Genomic DNA, 16,173 nt, shown 5'->3' with positions numbered 1-16,173 from the left:
ATCTTTGATTTGGTACAATAAGTCCAATATTGAGTAGAATTATCTTGAATTATCTTATCCCACTGGCAGATAATCTAGCTTTCTTTCTGATTTTGGTCAATGTAATCTTGTTTAAAAAAAAGTATTAACATGGTCTTAAAACAAGATTAAATTGACCAAAATCAAGAAAAAACAGCTAAATTATCTGCCAGTGGAATAAGATAATTCAAGATAATTCTACTAAATATTGGACTTATTGTACCAAATCCAAGATATTTTCACTTGTTAAGATTTCATTTTTTGCAGTGTACAAATATGCAGCTACCTGGGCCTCCAGAGCACTTCTAGTGTAAGCGGACACACCAAAAACATCCTAGCAAATTCAGACGCACATGACTCCATGAACATGAATAACCTATCTCGAACAATTCTAAGGTAGTTTTAAGTTATTTCTCTGGCGCGTGCACTAATATGGATTCCGGCAGCATGTGCACGCACACAAATATGGATTCCGGCAGCGTGCGCGCAGCACAGCACCACTGTTGAATTTTCTTTCAGGGGATACACTGAATCCACACCATCCACAAGGGTAAATTCATAAACTCACACATCTAGAGACCTAAGAATATTGTATCTATGTTGCAGAGTCTTCAATCTCTGGACCAAAAGATTTCCCTATGGATTTATTCCCAACTTTGACCAGGGACCGACCATATACAGGAGGGTCTACCGGCTAGTGCAAGACAGTCAAAGCTATTCCCTTTATAAAGAGTAATGAAACACATTTATTATTTTATTTTCCATCTTATCAGACTCTTCAAGAATGTATGTTAAAATACCTCACTTTATTATGGTAAAGGAAAATCACAGATTGGGGCTTTATGGAAAGAATGAGAGGAGGGAAAGCTATGGACACATAGACAGAGACAGACAACTGTGCTGCAACAGAGGAAAGACAACAAGAGAAAATAAAGACAATAAAAAGAAAAGTAACATACTGATATCCTGATGGTCTGTGGGCTCCTCCTTCAGCCCAGTGGAAATATCCATGGTTGGGTCTAGTGTGTCCTGAGCCTCTTCTTTCTTAATCATCAGTAGGTCGCTGGGTGGATCTAGAGCAGAGGGAGACAGCATCTAAGTACTTACAGTAGCATGGAAAAGTATTTGGCCACTTTCTGATTTCCTCTGTAATTACATCCTCCTTCCTATTGACCCAAGATGGCAGCGCATGCACAACGCAAAAGGGAAACAGCAAGCGCTCAGGGGCTCGGGAGGTAGAACGATTGTCTGGTAATCAGAAGGTTCCTGGTTCGATTCAATTTCTGTCTCCACAGTATAGACAGGGACCATCATTTTGACCGTCATTAGACAAAAAGATTAGCAGCAATATAATACATTTTAACGTGTGAGAAATGCAGCAAATCAAGTCACTTTGCTTTGCTTTGATTTCTGGCACGTTAGACAGTTTCTTGGTAGCAGATAGGAATTTGAGAGGGTAGATCTGGGGCAGAGGCAGACAGCAAAATAAAGTGCACCAAATCTCTAACTTAAGTACTTACAGTAGTGGGGAAAAGTATTTGGCCACTTTCTGATTTCCTCTGTAATTACATCATCCTTCCTATTGACCCAATTTGTCTAGTGTGTTCATTAGACAGGTGAAATCCTGTTACAGTGCCTCTGTGCACGTTTTCTTAGGCAGTTAGCCTCGCTGGTATGCGCACCATTAACGTTAGCCACGCTTATAGGCCTCTTTGCTTTTGGAAAGAGTGACACTTTTTTTTATATATATATTGTGCATTCGACTAAGAGGTTTGCAGTCGACTATGGCTCCTTTCGATTGATTAGTCTACTTGTCGTGGTCAGCCCTAGTAATTTGTAATCAGATTGGTTATTTGACTTGCCACAAATCTCACCCCACTTATTGTCTGGTGATTAATTCCGTATTTACAGGTGAAAACTGACCTGAGGAACAGGCTGCAGGGAGACCATCTGGCCGCTTGTATGCGTTTCAGCATCAATGGGCGCCCTACCAGTGAATTCCCCTACCAAAGAGCCCTGGAGCTTTTCTTTCAAAAGCCCAGGAAAATGAAATGCTCTAAGGCAGAATGTAGCCTATGCCATTAAGACTTCTTAGGTGTAACATGCTGTTGTAGTGTTATGATTTGTGTATGTTAGACAGTTAGTATGTTCTATGTATCTATGTTTTCTATTATCTATTAAATCATCTATGTTCAATACAAATAGTGTACATTTTCTTAAGTGTTGAGGCATGTCATTAATCTTGACATTTACAGGGCTCTACGCTAACCTTTTTCCCAAGGAGCACATGTGCTCCTAAATGAAAAAATGTAGGAGCACACAAAGAAATTTAGGAGCACCCAAAAATATTTAGGAGCACAGTGAAAATATTTCAAGTAACAGAGTTTTTCTTTTTTTTCAAAAATATATGTATATTTGTACTGTGCGTGCATGTGTGTAAATTAGCTCTTGCTACAACCCTGCATGTTTACATTTTGTATTTTGTACTTGATGTTCATTAACATGTGCTGTCCCTATCAAATAAACTATCAAATCAAACTACTGCTACAAAAGTAACAGTCACTTAACTTTAGCTTTTGCCCCTTTTATGCATACAATGCCTATGTTTTGGCTGTGTTGCTCTTCTAGAAAAATAATCCTTTCAGGGTTGCCTATTGAAATACTGTACACCTCCAGTACAGAAACATTGTTTATGAGTTTCCGTGTCAGGTAGACCATTGATTGACAGTCGAGTCTGCCAATTACGTCAGACCGCTTGCACTCCGGCGGTCCGGTGCTGCAGCTGGACCCTATTGCCCACCTCTGCTGTGTTGATAACGCTAGCCAAGTTAGCTGTACACACATACACAGTTGGCCAGTTACTTTGGTGTAGAGGTGTAACAATGCATCGATCCTAAGGGGAAAATTCAACTGCATCGATTTGAAAATGTTAGAATCGATTATCGCAATTTGAATGTGTACACAGTGTTATGTTGTTATCATGTGCGTTACAGTCAACACAACGACATACGCTACTGCATCAATGTTATGATTAACAAAGCAAGGCATTCGTTTTGTTGCATTAACGTTATATTACTATTGCTATCGCTAAATCTAGGTGTTCTAAAATCTATTGCTATTGGTAAGACTATAATAAAGGTGCTCCCATAGTCGAGCGGACTGTACTCGGACTGGACTCCACGGAGTTCTGCTGCTCGGAAAACGCTTGCATATCGCAATGGCAGACTTTCAGGAAATAAACAAGCAAAATGAGAGCTTCCGATTGGTCATTTGCCTTATTTCCCATGAAACCAGTCACGTCACTCTACTGTGATTGGACCGTTGGCTTGAGTGCAATGTGGGACTTGTAGTTTTTTAACGATTCTCAGCGGAGAAATAAAAAGAACGACTGAGGCTGTAATCTGCACTCGCACACCGTGCAAGTAATTGATTTTTCAGGTTCGCACACATATTTTTAGGGGCATATGCGAGCAATATGGTCGCACTGTAGTGCCCTGATTTACCCTGATTACAACTACACAGCAAAACAATTGAATCTTATCAAGTGAAAATATCTTATATTTGGTACAATAAATCCAATATTGAGTAGAATTATCTTGAATTATCTTATCCCACTGGCAGATAATTTAGCTTTCTTTCTGATTTTGGTCAATGTAATCTTGTTTTAAGAAAAAAATATTAACATTCTCTTAAAACAAGATTAAATTGACCAAAATCAAGAAAAAACAGCTAAATTATCTGCCAGTGGAATAAGATAATTCTACTAAATATTGGACTTATTGTACCAAATCCAAGATATTTTCACTTGTTAAGATTTAATTTTTTGTAGTGTACAAATATGCAGCTACCTGGGCCTCCAGAGCACTTCTAGTGTAAGCGGACACACTAAAAACATCCTAGCAAATTCAGACGCACATGACTCCATGAACATGAATAACCTATCTCGAACAATTCTAAGGTAGTTTTAAGTTATTTCTCTGGCGCGTGCACTAATATGGATTCCGGCAGCATGTGCACGCACACAAATATGGATTCCGGCAGCGTGCGCGCAGCACAGCACCACTGTTGAATTTTCTTTCAGGGGATACACTGAATCCACACCATCCACAAGGGTAAATTCATAAACTCACATCTAGAGACCTAAGAATATTGTATCTATGTTGCAGAGTCTTCAATCTCTGGACCAAAAGATTTCCCTATGGATTTATTCCCAACTTTGACCAGGGACCGACCATATACAGGAGGGTCTACCGGCTAATGCAAGACAGTCAAAGCTATTCCCTTTATAAAGAGTAATGAAACACATTTATTATTTTATTTTCCATCTTATCAGACTCTTCAAGAATGTATGATAAAATACCTCACTTTATTATGGTAAAGGAAAATCACAGATTGGGGCTTTATGGAAAGAATGAGAGGAGGGAAAGCTATGGACACATAGACAGAGACAGACACCTGTGCTGCAACAGAGGAAAGACAACAAGAGAAAATAAAGACAATAAAAAGAAAAGTAACATACTGATATCCTGATGGTCTGTGGGCTCCTCCTTCAGCCCAGTGGAAATATCCATGGTTGGGTCTAGTGTGTCCTGAGCCTCTTCTTTCTTAATCATCAGTAGGTCGCTGGGTGGATCTAGAGCAGAGGGAGACAGCAACTAAGTACTTACAGTAGCATGGAAAAGTATTTGGCCACTTTCTGATTTCCTCTGTAATTACATCCTCCTTCCTATTGACCCAATTTGTCTAGTGTGTTCATTAGACAGGTGAAATCCTCTTTCAGTGCCTCTGTGCCCGTTTTCTTAGGCAGTTAGCCTCGCTGGTATGCGCGCCATTAACGTTAGCCACGCTTATTCGACTTGTCGTGGTCAGCCCTAGTAATTTGTAATCAGATTTGTTATTTGACTTGCCACAAATCTCACCCCACTTATTGTCTGGTGATTAATTCCATATTTACAGGTGAAAACTGACCTGAGGAACAGGCTGCAGTGAAACCATCTGGCCGCTTGTATGCATCTCAGCATCAATGGGCCCCCTACCAGTGAATTCCCCACCAAAGTGCCCTGGAGCTTTTCTTTCAAAAGCCCAGGAAAATGAAATGCTCTAAGGCAGAATGTAGCCTATGCCACTGAGACTTCTTAGGTGTAACATACTGTTGTAGTGTTATGATTTGTGTATGTTAGACAGTTAGTATGTTCTATGTATCTATGTTTTCTATTTATATTATCTATTAAATCTATGTTCAATGCAAATAGTGTACATTTTCTTAAGTGTTGAGGCATGTCATTAATCTTGACATTTACCCTGATTACAACTACACAGCAAAAAAAATCGAATCTTCAAGTGAAAATATCTTGTATTTGGTACAATAAGTCCAATATTGAGTAGAATTATCTTGAATTGTCTTATCCCACTGGCAGATAATTTAGCTTTCTTTCTGATTTTGGTCAATGTAATCTTGTTTTAAGAAGAAAATATTAACATTTTCTTAAAACAAGATTAAATTGACAAAAAAAGAGCTAAATTATCTGCCAGTGGAATAAGATAATTCAAGATAATTCTACTAAATATTGGACTTATTGTACCAAATACAAGATATTTTCACTTGTTAAGATTCAATTTTTTGCAGTGTACAAATATGCAGCTACCTGGGCCTCCAGAGCACTTCTAGTGTAAGCGGACACACCAAAAACATCCTAGCAAATTCAGACGCACATGACTCCATGAACATGAATAACCTATCTTGAACAATTCTAAGGTCGTTTTAAGTTATTTCTCTGGCAGAGTGCACCAGTATGGATTCCGGCAGCATGTGCGCGCACACAAATATGGATTCCGGCAGCGTGCGCGCAGCACAGCTGTTGAATTTTCTTTCAGGGGAAACACTGTCACCATACTTCCTAAACCATACTTCACCCCTCCAGCTGAAAACCAAAGGTCATATGATGCATCAATCTTGGAGCACTACATCTAGTGCAGATGTTGCAGTAGGTGCCTAGATTGAATGGCTTTATTTCAAGCACAGGAAAAGTGCCTCCTATAGAATCTACAGTTGACTTCTACACCCCCATTCAACCAGCCCATTACAGACAATGCAGTGGTGTGGGTCAGCCACACATTATCAACACATTTGACCTGGGGGTGGTCATGAAGCCTGTCCTATAGTATGGAAGTATGAAAGGAATTCAAGAAGCACGTCATCATCCCTTGCAAGTTCCACACAGCTATGAATTACATAGGCAAGCTCACTGGGTACAAATGTTGAGGTGCTGGCTACTCAAGACATCCTTGTTGAAGCTGGCTTTGCAACCAGTGGCTGCCTGAAAAGTATTCCGAGTTGGCAATCATATGCCAAGGCTCTCTTCAATCTGAAGGTGGTTACGGAGGCGCTTGAATGGTTGCTGATCAAAGTTTTTCTGGATGAGAATAATCTGGACATACTGTACCACAGGAGATGGCTGCTTGGTAAATGGCTGCTTTTTTATATAGCGCTTTTATCCAAAGCGCTTTACAATTTGTTACTGACATTTTACCCATTCACTCACTCACACAGACGGTGGAGGCAACCATGCAAGGTGCCAACCTGCTCATCGGGAGCAATTAGGGGTCAAGTGTCTTGCTCAAGGACACATCGACACGCTGCCCGGGAGGAGCGGGAATCACCTCCGGATTGCCAGACGACTGCTCTACCTCCCTCACTGTTGCCCCGTGGAGAGGAGACCCTCAATCGTATCCACTGCTGCAGTCATGAGAACCTTGATGCCACTATGAAGGACTCCTCATCAATACATGGACTACCAACAGAAGGTTCGCAACGGCCACCTGGGCAAGAGGAGCATGTTCTGGCTTTATGTGACGGATCATACAAGGCTGATCTAAACTAAAAATGCTGGTCTTTTGCTGTGAAAACCAACACACACAAAATCATCCATCACTGCAATGGTGTCATGGTTAGGGATGGGTACCTTTCACATTTGAACTGATACCGGTACCGGTACCTGTGAATCGATACCGGTACCCAACGGTACCTTTTTTCGGTACTTTAGTCTCAAGAAATTTAATTTACCTACCTCAGTCGTAAAAAGAAAAAATCCAAACTTCAAATAACTACAATTTCGACAGTTTTCGGCTCGTCATTGCTCCGACTGCTTTGTTGTTGAATCAAGTCAAATCCTAGGTAAGCATATATTGTGCGTGTGAACGTTGACATGAAAAGAAAAAAGTTAAAAAAAAAAAAAAAAAAAATTTAATAAATACATATTTTGTTTATTTTTTTTCTATATTTTTTTCGGTTTCTCACTTGATTCGATACTCTGTAGTACCGACGTGTTTCGGTTCGGTACCTCAAAAGTACAGAATTCGGTACCCATCCCTAGTTATGGTAGACCTTGTCTTTGCGTACGATGGCCACAACTATGCCAGGTAATGCACTAACTCTCCTAATACTCAAGCACATAACAGAAGTGGTGCCGTACAACCTCTGCATGTGCTCAGCTCTACGAGCTGACTCTGGAGATATGCAGCATCATTGATGATCCAGACTGCCCAAAGGCAGGAAAGCACCGTGAGCTGGAGCCTGCCCAGAACCAAGGAGCATTTATCCATGAGCACTTTGTCTCCAAGAAGAAGGGGTTCATCGAGTGTTCTTTGAAGCTTACTGAAGACAATGGATCACTGCAGCAAGAAGGTCAAGCTCACATCTGCACAGGGCAAGGTAGATATAGCTTTAACTGATTCACTTTGCTATATCATACTTCATAAAAAATGGGAAAAGTTGACATTGTACTAATGCAACACTTGTTTCTTCATATTCCATTGCAGCTCTTTAGGTACCAGGAGCAGAGCAACCTTGCCTTCCAGCTGCTCATTAGTCCCAGATGCTGGATATGCCCATCAACCTCCAAGCACTCATGCACTTGGCTCTCCCGATGGCTTTTTTGCCAAGACAAACAAGGCCACCATCCTTCACTGTCTGCTCCAGGACAGGGATGAGGACATGACCTATCGTAAGGACGCACTCTTCAAACAGGATGGTAACAACTAGGGGTGGGACGATACATCGATCCAGATCGATATATCGATCTATTATCAATAATCAAATAGGATGAATAGAATAGAATAGAAATACTTATTATCCTGAGGGAAATTTGACACTGCAAATCGCTCAACATTAAACATTTAGACAGAACAGGTCAAAAATAAGAATAACAAAACAAATCAAATTGCCTAAGATAAGAGTAGAATAAAATATAATAAAAATGGAATAAAATATACAGTAAATAAATACAGTAAATAAATGCAGTAAAAATATACTGAGGTAGGGTTGCACGGTATACCGGTATTAGTATAGTACCGCAGTACTAGAGTGTTTGAAATGATACTATACTACGTTTGGGGAAAACGTTTTTTTAATTTAAATTTTTTTTATTCATTTATGCATGCGAATGCCTTCCTATTGGAGCACAGCGCTGCTGTCAGTGGTGACGTTGCGCTAGTTTACCGGAAGCAACCTTCTGGAATGAAGAACAACAAACTCTAGTTGAGACGAGAGCTAGCATAGCTCGTCCAACGAATGTTGGCATCAATGACACGACTACAGTACTGATAGGAGCTACTGTAGCACGTAACGTTAGTTATCATAACCATCGGCAATCGCAGTGAGGATCTTTATTGATTAACGTTAGCTAGCTAGCTTTAACTATAACAGGGCTGTACACTGCGACGATATGATCGCGAATTGCCCCTTTAATTGGCCGTTGCGATTGGTAAATATTATCTGGGGGCGGGCTTGCGAGTAGTGCTTTCAAGCCTTGCATTCGCATTTCATTCCTAAATTATCCAAGGCGTGTGATGACGCGATGACGTCACTCACGCGAGCTGAGCAGTGAGCACTCAGCAGGTATGATCAGCGGGAACAATCGACTGAGCACTCACTCTGATAGACTGGCTGACTGTCTGATTTAGCTATGAAGAAAAGTAAAGTTAGTATTGCTTCATATTTTCGACGCGTTCGACCTCCTATAGTGAGCCGAACTGAACTTTACTGAACTCAGACACACGGAGAGAGTTGCGGCATCTGCTGCTCCTCCTCCAGCACCCGTGGCTGTTGTAAACACTAGTCTCTAGTGGGACACTGGGACCTCGGTGAGCCTGCCAGCCGGCTAGCTACTGATATCAACAAATGCTCCAGCAAGTCTAGTAGTGCATGATAGCTCGTGTTAGCTTACTGTTCAAAACAAAACGTCCCATTAAACTAAATAGTTCAGATAGCTCCTGATATCAATGTCTTATAACACTGAGTCGATGCGTATTCGAGCTGAGGGCACGCTGAATATAGTCAATAGGGTCCAGCTGCAGCGCCGGAGAATCCTGGCCGTAGCTGGAGGCTACAGTATAGGGTCCAGCTGCAGCTCCGGAGAATCCTGGCCGTAGCTGGAGGCTACTCGAGTACACACAGACAGTGGAGCTGGTTGCATATAGCGAGCATTTTGACTTGTTGCGTGGTGGCGATGTCTCGCAGATAATACAACTACAAGTATGATTATATAATATATATATTTTAATAAAAAAAAAATTATATAAAATAATTTTTTTTCTTTTTTTTTAAATCAAAAACAATCGATATAAATAATGGTAAAATTGTTATTTAAAGATTTGACCCTAAAAGATATTTTTTGCCCCTAAATTTCTCATTTAGGGGCAAGTGTGCCCCTAGTGAAAAAGCTTAGCGTACAGCCCTGTATAATTATAGTTTGCTAGCTATATAAGCTAACGTTAGCCGAGTTTACTCTAGCAACATGTGCTAGCTAGCTAACGTTAATCAATAAAGATCCTGATGGCGCTCTACAACAAACCACTAGCTTTAAAACAAAAACAAATGGCATTATATCTCAACCGTTTCAGCTATTCAGGTCCACCCGACAGGGTTGTCCGGTTTCTCCATCACTCTTCATCCTCGCCCTGGAACCGCTGGAGCAGAGCAGAGCAGAGCAGAGGAGAAAATCACGGGTATTGGGGGGCATGACTTTAAAGCTAATCTGTACACAGATGATGTACTATTAACACTAACACAACCCTGTCAATCAATCCCACAGGTGATGAAGCTGATTAAAGCATTTGGGGAGTTTTCAGGATATAAGGTGAACTTTAATAAGAGTGAAGCTATTCCTCTGAATAACCTGACCCATCCTTCACATATTGGTTCTGCTCCCTTACAGTGGAGATCACAAGGTATGAGATACCTCGGAATAAACATCCGGAAACCTATAGACACGATTTTTTATTCTAATGGTCCACACCTCTTGAAGACAATTAGGGAGGATATTAAGAGATGGACAGTGTTACCCATTTCATTATGGGGTAGAGCAGAGATAATAAAAATGAATATTTTACCTAGAATATAATTTATAATATCAGCTGTCCCACTCAAATTCCCCTCTTATTGGTTTAAAGAGATAAATAAGTTATTTACAGATTTCTTGTGGAGGGAGAAGACACCTAGAATCAGCTACAAGAAATTGATGAGACCAAGAAATAGCGGTGGACTTGGTATTCCGGATGTTTACTCATACTATCTTTCTTATAATGCCAGATTCCCCTTGTCATGGGGTTACATATGCAAGACCGAAATAGGCAGTTGGAAATGGATTGAGGAGAATATTTTATCAGAACATAGTAAAACGGTATCCTTGGTATCATTATGGTTTCACCCCAAACCTAACTTTAAAATGGATAACCCTATAATAAGATTTTCATGTGAGATAATCAAAACCCTACAGAAACGGTTAGCCTTCAAAGGGATCTCTTTACCTTCATGCCCCATATGGTCTAACCCCCTATTAATGGCTGGGGGCAGTACACTAGTAAATACTTCATGGCAGGGTAAAGGAATACATCAACTAGGACAGATTGTGAAGGATGGAGAGACGATACTGAAAGATCTGTATAATTTAAGAGATAGTGAATTCATGTTGTACTTTCAGTTAAGATCTGTAGTAAGATCAGTATCCATTAAAAATAGAGATATGGGGATAAACAAGGATATGGATGACAGACTAAGAAGGATCGCTTCAGAAAGGAGGTCAGTATCTAAGATCTACAGGTTACTGTCACTTCGCTCATCAGATGGCCTGGCCTCCATTAAATAGCAGTGGGAGAGGGATTTGAAGGTTTCCTTGACTGCTCCACAATGGGAGACGGTTTTAAAAAATACAACAACATCATCCAAATGTGCAAGATATAAAATGATACAATTAAAGGTAGTTCATCGAGCCTATATTACACCATGTAAAATAAAAAAAATTGATCAAGCCATCTCAGATTTGTGCTGGCATGGATGTGGGGAGGTAGGAACACTCATCCACATGTTGTGGCATTGCCCCACAGTGAAGAGTTTTTGGCACAAGGTCATTTTAAGACTATCCTCTAGTCTATTCTATGATGCTGATAGCATCACGCTGGATTCAACCGGATAAAATGTGCCGGAAGGTATGGGTTCTTACCTATCTCGATGTGATTTATCTAGAGATATCTACCGCAAGAATTGTAGGTGTTAGTGAAGCCAGCATAGCAATCTGGTTAGAGGTGGTGGAGAGGATAAAGGTTAGCATATGAATTTGTAATTCCTGATGTTAAACAGAATAATGGATGTAATGTCCAAGAGGGGATCCTGGGGGGGGGGGGGGGGGGGGCGGGGAGAGCGAGCAAGAACATAGGTATTGTATTGCATTTATTATGGGAAAATCTTTTAATCTACATTTATTTTGATTTAAGTACTGGACTGTCATTATTGTTATTATTGTGTCAATCATAGCAGGGCTGTACAGTGCGACGAGCTCGTCGCAAATTGCCCCTTTAATTGGCCGTTGCGATTGGTAAATAATATTTGGGGGCGGGCTTGCGAGTAGGGATTTCAAGCCTTGCATTCGCATTTCACTCCTAAATTATCCAAGCCGTGTGATGACGCCACTCACGCGAGCTGAGCACTCAGGTATGAGAGTGGGGAAAATCGATTGAGCACTCTGATAGACTGGCTGACTGTCTGATTTAGCTATGCCTATGAAGAAAAGTAAAGTTAGTATTGCTTCATATTTTCGACGCGTTCCACCTCCTAGTGAGCCGTCGAATGAAAATGTGACCGTCGAGAACATTGAGCCAGCAGTGGCAGTAGCCACCACCGCAGACCTGCCTTTGTACTAGGGTTGGATGCAGTTCCCTGTTGGTCAGTCTGTGTCTGTTATTCCATCTTCTTCTGCTCTGTTTAACGTTATACACTTCAAATAGTGCAGCATGTTTGAGAGTGCTCCCTTGACTGAGAGGATGGCTAGAGGATGGCCGGAACCACGAGAACTTTTATTAAACATTCTATTAAACATTCTGATATTTCCGCGGGTCTCGTGCAGTGGTCTCGTGCCACTGTCAACTAAAGCGAGCACTCGGAAGACACGCACCGTTTGACAGTGATATGCGCACTGACAGTCGGCGCAGTTGACATTTTCCAAATGGGGGAAAATAAATCCTCTTCATCCCGACTGTGTCCCGGCCCCGTGGAGGATTTTTCTTCATCCCAAATACATATTTTATTTCCCCCGGGACGACGGGACGGTGTTAGTCTCAAGCCCTGTCGTCGTATACCATTATCGATCCCCAGGTACTGGTTCAAATGTGAATGGTACCCAACCCTAACTGTTCAAAACGAAACGTCCCATTAAACTAAATAGTTCAGATAGCTCCTGATATCAATGTCTTATAACACTGAGTCGATGCGTATTCGAGCTGAGGGCACGCTGAATATAGTCAATAGGGCCCAGCTGCAGCGCCGGAGAATCCTGGCCGTAGCTGGAGGCTACAGTATAGAGTCCAGCTGCAGCTCCGGAGAATCCTGGCCGTAGCTGGAGGCTACTCGAGTACACACAGACAGTGGAGCTGGTTGCATATAGCAAGCATTTTGACTTGTTGCGTGGTGGCGATGTCTCGCAGATAATACAACTACAAGTATGATTATATAATATATATATTTTATTAAAAAAAAATATATAAAATGATTTTTTTTATTTTTTTTTAAATAAAAAATTTGCCCCTAAAAAATATTTTTTGCCCCTAAATTTCTCGTTTAGGGGCAAGTGTGCCCCTAGTGAAAAAGCTTAGCGTACAGCCCTGCATAGTCCTGTGATTTATTGTGGATTTCCATGGTTTATGTATTGTGTGTCTGGTATTATGTAAAAAAAGGGGAAAATAAAAAACATTTGTTCAAAAAAAACAATTATAGGTAGTTCATCGAGCCTATATTACACCATGTAAAATAAAAAAAATTCATCAAGCCATCTCAGATTTGTGCTGGCATGGATTTGGGGAGGTAGGAACACTCATCCACATGTTGTACTGTATTGTATTGTTTATTGTTTGTGAGTTTAGTTTTATTTGTATTGTACTGTTTGTGAGTTTAGTTTTGTCTGTATTGTACTGTATTTAATATATTTATGTTGAGCGGTTTTGTGTTTCAAACTATTAATAAAAAAAAAAAAAAAAAAAATCAATAAAGATCCTCACTGCAATTAGTTAGTTATCATAACCATCTGCAATTGCAGTGAGGATCTTTATTGATTAACGTTAGCTAGCTAGCACATTTTGCATAGAGTAAACTCGGCTAACGTTAGCTTATATAGCTAGCGAACTATAATTCTAGTTAAAGCTAGCTAGCTAACATTAATCAATAAAGATCCTCACTGCGATTGTCTATGGTTATGATAACTAACGTTGCGTGCTACAGTAGCTCCTATCAGTACAGTAGTCATGCCATTGATGCCAACATTCGTTGGATGAGCTATGCTAGCTCTCGTGACTACAGTTCCTTATACGAGCATTGGAAAATTTCCACAATGCTATTCTCAAGAATAGAAAATAAATTGAAAAGCCTAATAATAAGCTATACATAGCCTAAACTGCCGTGCTGAAAGCTAGTAAACACAGCAGCTCTATGGCTTAGTCACAAACGTGATTTATACAGAGACATTTGACAATTGCCCATTAATGGTTCATACATACTGTATAAAGACAACGGAAATCATTTTTTTTTGTTAAACAGCCTACAATATGACATAACCTAGTTCTAGATTATGATAGGCTATAATCAGTCTCACTCCTCAAAATGTTTTCTAGGTAACTTATGGTATCTCAAACTAATTAGACCCTCTGCTATGACAAATGTATAATAATACAACCACACTTTTTCTAACCCTTGCATTTTTTTTAACTACAGAAGTCTGCTGCATTTGGCTCACAGAGTGACTCCCCCCACTCAGAAGCAACCTAACCTCCGCTTTTTTTGAGCAGCATATAAAGTACACAAATTAGTCGAAAGATGATAAGGCTCAACAGGGCAGTTGTAGAGTTCATCTGTATGGACCAAGTTCCAATATATATATTATACATATATAGCTGGGTTCAGAAACCTTGTACAGCAACTGTTTTGAGTGCAAAAAAAGTTCTCCAGCATTTTGAATGCCATTGCTTTTAATTTAATTGATTTATTCTTGTCATTGTTCATTGTTGTGTTTTAAAATAAAGAACAATAATGACATCTGAGAGTTTTTCCCTGATTTTGAGGAAAAGTATCGAAATTAATATTGGTATAGTATCGAAACTAAAATGTTGGTATCGTGACAACCCTATACTGAGGTCTACAGTAGAGGTAATATTGCACAGTGCCGTTTCAAAAGTAAGAGTCCAGGAAGATGGTAACTGTCACTCTGTGTGCAGTGAGGCACAGTGATTAGTGATGCACGATATATCGGCCGCCGATATAATATCGGCCGATATGGCCGTTTTTTTACACATCGGTATCGGTCCGATATCAATATAGGGCCGATATATAAAAAAAATAATATTTTTTTTCTTCTTTTTACATGTTTTGGCCTTAAATAGTTTCAAAATATCAGTCATTTCTGAAAATAAGTTACAAAAGTAAAAAAAATTATGCGTTTTGGAAAATAGCTCTTTATTTGATTATCATAAAAACGTGTTTTCTATACAGAGATATCGACATCGGTAAATATCGGTATCGGCCAGAACAGCAATATTAATATCGGTTATCGGTATCGGCCACAATTTTCACATCGGTGCATCACTAACAGTGATGCATTGTATATACCGGTAGTCTGATGGCTGATGGAATGAATGAAGGACTTCCTGTGTCGTTCAGTGCTGCATTTAGGTAGTGTGAGCCTAGCACTGAACATGCTCCTCCTGTCAGCCAAGTCTGTGTATAGTGGGTGGGAGGGGTTTTCCCTGATGGCCTGGAGCTGAGAAAGGCTCCTCCTCTCCGCCACCCTCGCTAGGGAGTCCAGCTCCACCCCAACCACGCTACTGGCATTCCTGACCAGCTTATCCAGCCTGTTTGCGTCCCCCGCTCTCAGTCCGCTGCCCCAGCAGGTCACAGCATACAAGAAGGCGCCCGCCACCACCGACTCTTAGAACATCCTCAACATCCTTGTACAGACATTGAAGGATCTCAGCCTTCTGAGGAAGTAGAGTCGGCTCTGGCCCTTCTTGTACAGTGCCTCTGCGTGTTTTGACCCGTTCAGTTTGTTGTCGATGTGCACACCGAGGTATTTGTACTCCTCAACAATGTCCACATCGACTCCCCTGATGGAAACGGGGGTCACAGGTGCACTCCTCCTCCTCCCCAGCTCCACAACCAGTTCCCTGGTCTTCGCCACATTTAGCTGCAGGTGGTTTTTATCGCACCATGTGACGAAGTCCACTACCAGTTCCCGGTATTCCCTCTCGTCACTGTCCTTTATACATCACACTATCGCAGAGTCATCAGAAAACGTCTGAAGGATCGATGCAACGTAAAAAGATCGGTTCATATTGAGATACTTAGGGCTGTCCGATATTATCGGCCTACCGATATTATCGGCCGATATTGGCATTAAAATGTGATATCGGAAAATATCAATTTTTTTTTTTTTTTTTTTTTACATTTCTATAACCTTTATTTACCCAGGCAAGCAAGTAAGAACAAATTCTGATTTTATTTATTGTCAAAAGTATGCATAATGTTATGTTAATTCCACAAAAAGACATATGTAATGTTAATTACCTGAAATTATTCAGTTTTTTTGGGGGGGGGGGGGGAACCCTGCATATAGAGCTGCC

Source organism: Notolepis coatsorum (genome assembly GCF_963971535.1).
Source record: "Notolepis coatsorum genome assembly, chromosome: 1".
NCBI lineage: Eukaryota > Metazoa > Chordata > Actinopteri > Aulopiformes > Paralepididae > Notolepis > Notolepis coatsorum.
Note: the sequence above shows the minus strand (reverse complement) of the source record.